Source organism: Suncus etruscus, chromosome 15 (genome assembly GCF_024139225.1).
Source record: "Suncus etruscus isolate mSunEtr1 chromosome 15, mSunEtr1.pri.cur, whole genome shotgun sequence".
NCBI lineage: Eukaryota > Metazoa > Chordata > Mammalia > Eulipotyphla > Soricidae > Suncus > Suncus etruscus.
The window spans coordinates 16475630-16481050 of NC_064862.1; the positions used below are offsets into that span (position 1 = coordinate 16475630).

Below are 5421 nucleotides of genomic sequence, written 5' to 3' on the forward strand. Positions count from 1 at the left end.
AGAATATATGTATTCTATATACAAAGAATGCATATAGAATATAGAATCGAATACTTATAGAATATATAGAATATGTATGTATGTATGTATGTATGTATGTATGTATGTATGTATATATGTATGTATGGAGAGATCCAGAGAGAAGAAAGAATCCTTCCAATTCTATGATGGGTGTTAGCTTAAATCTAAGATACTAAGATTATATAAGTTCTCAATCAATCATTAATTGGTGTGGGCATTTTCTGATTTAGGGACCTTTTACCCCTGTGTTACCTGAAATTTAACTCAAAAAAAAACTATCCTAATGAAATTTTTAAATACTCAAATATGAATCAAGGAATTGTGTAATCCCAGAATATCCAAGTCAATATTTTATAGTTAGCTACTGAGACTAAACCAAATGTATAGAAAAGGCAATTTTTTTTATCAAAGGCAAGTGTGAACAGTCCCCCACTACCACCATTTATGCAGTCGAGTTTCCCACATTTGGGGAAATCGCCCTGGGAAAACCACCTTTATGATCATGGCATCTTCATGCCAGGTCAGTATGGAAAAGCATAATTTTTAAGTATTGTTTTAAGCCTATATTTCAAATTTCAATTAATTTTATAGAAAAAATAGTCTTTAAGAGTCTGAAAACTTACTAAGTAAAAATAAGCACAAATGTTTTCTTAATCTCTTTTACAAGGCCTCTTGACAACAGAGGAACATGTTCTGAGAATAAACTTTTAAGCCATGTTGGTTGATTGTATTTAATTGAAAGTAGGAAATATCAGCAGCTCCAGAAAAAAATCAGTAGAAAGAAATGGACTTAAATTTGGACTGTAATTACTAGGTTATAGGTGAGAAAAAGTGTACCACTAACACCACAAAACTACCCGGGTCTCTGGGACTCCAATGATTCTTAAGTTGTTTCTGTTGAGCTTAACATAGACTTCTATTTTCAACTGTTCCCATTCTTTGAGTAATTTTTCTACTGTTTGATCATTTGCTTTAAGGCTTTTTTTCAATCTCTTCTGCTGTATGGAGTTGTTATTCATCTCATCTTTCAGTGTACTAATTCTGTCCTCTGCTGCTGTTAACCCATGGGAAAGCTCATCCATGCTTTTCTTCAATTCATCTACTGAGTTTTTCAGACCTGTTATTTGACCTGAAATTTCAGTTTGGAGTTTTCTCATTTTTATCTTCATATTCTCTTGATTCTTATTAGTGCTCTCTTCTATACTTTCTTTGAGTTCTTTGAACATCTTTCATATTGTGACTCTAAACTCCTTATCTGAGAGACTGACTAGTTGGTTGGCCATGTACTAGTAATCTGAGTTGCTGTCTTCATTCTCTATGTCTGGCGCTAGCCTGTGTTGTTTCACCATTGTCACACTTGTATTATGGGTTTTTCTACGTGTTATGGTTGTATTCATTGGCTAAATGATGTGCGCGGCTGCATAGCGAAACTGGCTCCTACCTCTCTGGGCGTATCAACTCAGCTCCAGGGAAGGCTATCCGTGGGCAGAAGAAGCCATACATAGGATGAAATCAGGCCAAGAATGCAGCACAGCACAGAAGACAGTCAGAGATAGGTGCTGGCATCTGAGTTCCAGCAGAGTTCAGCGGCTTCTCCCTTTCCGGGCCGTATCAACTCACCTCCAGGCAACACCACAAAACTAACAAGGGACTATCCATCACTTTCCTATCATATGAGGCACAAAGCAAGACAAAAATAAAAAGGTGAAGGTGATCATTGTGACTGAAAGTAGCCCATAAAATAGTGAGTCCTCTCTAAGTCTAATGGCCACTTTATAGAAGCAATCAATACACAGCCATTGATGTTAACACTCGGTTCAAACTCTAAATAAAGGGAATCATTGTCCATCTTTTGTTATGGCAAGGTCGTTTCATTGTTAATGGTGCATAAATCACAAGTAGTTTCAGAAATCTCGTTCTTGCCATCAGAAACTCTTTAGGTGACTCCTAAAGATGGGAAATAGAAGGACTAATATTTATGTGCATTATTGTAAATCTTTGGGAAATTTTATCCTTCTGGTTTTAGCTAGCACAGTGTATGATAGATAGATTAACACAACAAAGGCTGCCATGTAGGATAGTGATCAAGAACAGTTTCGAGCCAGGCATCTGTCTAGTTCTGCAAAATTGTGTAATCTTGGACAAGTTCCTTGACCTCTTTGTACTTCCATGCCCTTATCTGTAAAATGGGAGTGAAAATTATTCTTACCTTCAAGACTAAATTGCTTAGAACAGTGCATGGAGGTAAGACGTTTGCCTTTCATACAGGAGGTCATCGGTTCAAATCCCAGCGTCCCATATGGTCCCCCGTGCCTGCCAGGAGCAATTTCTGAGCCTGGAGCCAGGAATAACCCCTGAGCACTGCCGGGTGTGACCCAAAAACCACAAAAAAAAAAAAAAAAAAAAAAAAAAGAACAGTGCCTTCCACGTTAGGACACCACCACAGACATTTATATTTTGTTAGACAGTGCCTTACAACAGTACAAGAGCATGTTCTTGGTCATATCTCCTAGTGAATTGAATTTTTTATATCCACTAATAGATTACACTGACAGCTACTTAGTGAAACACTTTCTGATTTTAAGTTTTCCAAATAGTTTCCAAAACAAAATGTCAGGCCAGGTCTTGCTGTTTTGTAAACAAAATCTGAAAATGATTAAAACATCAACATTTGTGCTTTACTTAAGAAAATAACACTTTATCCATTATTGAGTAAATTATATTTACATAGTGGCACTGTCTACCTCTAATAGGTTTTATGTGTGTCAAATTTATCTATTCAACAGTAAGACACAATAAACCTATTCTCTCTAAGAATCAATAAATAATGCTTTTAATTTGCCTTGATTACTAGATTTGGCAAGAAAAGAATCTTGTCATGAAAATGACTCTACCAATAAAATCTTTAATATTTTATATAAAAAAAGAGTGCTGCAGAGAGAAAACAAATATTCCAGAAATAATCTTGTACCACAAAATGGTACGCAAAGCCTTGTCTTTGGCCTCTTTTGAACAGGAATGAGTCTCTCTTGCTATTACACTCAGTACATCTGAAAGACAATCTCTCCACCTGTGAAGTATTTTCTTCCAATAAAGGTTTGCATAAGCAGTGTGAACACTGCATGTAACATCTCATTAGCAGACTGCTCTAGTGAATGAGACAGCTATCCCCACCCTAGCGTGTGGTAGTGCACTTACGTTGGTAACAGGACTATTCACTAATATTTGGATTCTATCCCACCTGATGCTGTCTTTTGAAAATGCTGAGGGAACAGCAGCTCTCTCCTCCCAAGGAGAAAATTGTGGCTAAATTCAGTTTACTAATTTCCTAAAAGCATCACTTTCTTCCTGTTTCCTGCAATCATCGAGTGTAATAGGAAGGTGGGTCAAAAGTTAGAGAGAAAACATGAAGGAGAAGGAGAGAGAGAGAGGGAGAAAGGGAGAGAGAAAGAGAGAAAGAGAGAGAGAGGGAGAGAGAGAGAGCGGGAGAGAGAGAGAGAGAGAGAGAGAGAGAGAGAGAGAGAGAGAGAGAGAGAGAGAGAGAGAGAGAGAGAGAGAGAGAGAATCTGCAAGGAACCAGAGGCTATGGGCTATGGGATCAGGGAAGCCCAGTGGTATTGAGAGCTGACTCCCTCAACCCACCGACATGAATTCCCACCTGCACATTGCCTTCCTATTATTCTCTAAGCTCAGTTTCTTCAATTTCTCCAACAGCAAAAGAGAAATACGTTTTGATTGTTTGTTGTCAAATTTTCGTATTTAAAAATCTGAAAGCACTTAGTACAAATTATAAATAAAATGATTGCATGTGCTAAATTCCAATGATCTTAGTGAAGGCCTATATTCTTATCCTGGAGGTCAAGCACTAGCATTTGACTGAGGAAGAGGATTGAAGTCAAGCTAGAGTAACCATTTAAAAACAAAATAACCTCAATTCAGTTTGCAGATGACTAGAAAACAATAGTATTGGGTTTATAAGTAGGTTGTGGTCACTGAACTCTCAGTGCCTAAAGTAGAATATGATCAAAGAGTCTTTATTTTTCTCCTGCCTTTATTATAATATTTTCTCTCCCTTATAATCAAACCATTGTAAGAGGAAAAACCTATTACACCTAATGTTATAGCTACACAATTTTAGAGGAATTCCCTATCATCACCATGTTTGCAAACTTTTGATTTCTTGGCATATATATTGCTATGAGTATAGAGCACATTGTGATTACTGAAATCTTGCCATATATTTGGATAGAAAAGAGAAGAATTTTTTAATATTTAGTTTATGGATCATTATAGCTTTAGCACCTTTGGCCACCTTCTAAGACTGGCTCATAAAATTAAAAACATTATAGAGGAAAAAATATTTTGATGCAGACATCTAAAATTCAAAAACTAAAAAAATGCTTTGCATGCAATGGGAAGCCAGGAACTCTTTCTGAAATTTGAGTCACACACCATCCTCAGAAGGAGAATGATGATAATTCAGTTCTCTACCTATCCTCCCCACACCAATATACCTTATACCTAGAACAAATGTTAATTTTCTAATACATAGAACAAATGTTAATGGTTCTTCAATCATAGATTAAAAAGGCAAGAGGAAGAATTGTTTTTCTTTTGTTTACTGTCTATCTTGGTTAAGCTTTAAAAGAGTGAGCTTCTAGCAACAGACAGCGAGCAAACTGCACATAGGTTTATCTCTTTAGATAATGTTAAATAAAGATTCTACAAAAAAAGTTCCTGATAATATTATTTCAGGTAATAGAGGTAATGAAGAGGTAAATCTCTCTCCATTTAAGATCAGATTCTAACACACCTTTCCCATCTCTTACCCATCCTAATGAATACCCAGGAATATAAGAAAAAGGACTGGATGGAACCACACAACTAATTCAACATTTTTGCTCAGTGAGTATCTATACAAAAAAACTCCTCAAGTGGCTGGAACAATAGCACAGCAAGTAGGGCATTTGCCTTGAAAGTACCTGACCCAGGGTCGATCCCCAGTATCCCATATGCACCCCCTCCAGCCTCCCAAGAGCAATTTCTGAGTGCAAAGCCAGGTATAACCTCTGAGCACCACTGAATGTGGCAAAAAATAAGCAAACAAACAAAAAAGACTCATCAAGGAACACTCACCAAATACATCTATAGTGTATGAATCTCACTGATTCCATTCCTTCCTCTTTTATTTATATCCTTTCCTTTCTTCTCATTACTTCTATCTTTCCTTCCTATCCCCTGATAACACAAGACCCTCATCATTTTTATATTACCAGCAGATTTTACTGGTACCAAATAATTTAGCAACTTTTATGCTTAGTGTAGTTAACTATTCACATCATAAGATCTGAGCAGAGGCAACAAAAAAAAAATAATAAATTTGACTTGACAAAATTAAAG

General features: G+C 36.5%; 1 pseudogene; it reads right to left on the bottom strand.

Annotated features, from left to right (window-relative positions):
* Positions 1-427: 427 nt before the first annotated feature.
* Positions 428-549, bottom strand: LOC126031477 (uncharacterized; annotated as a pseudogene).
* Between the last annotated feature and the right edge of the window lie 4872 nt (positions 550-5421).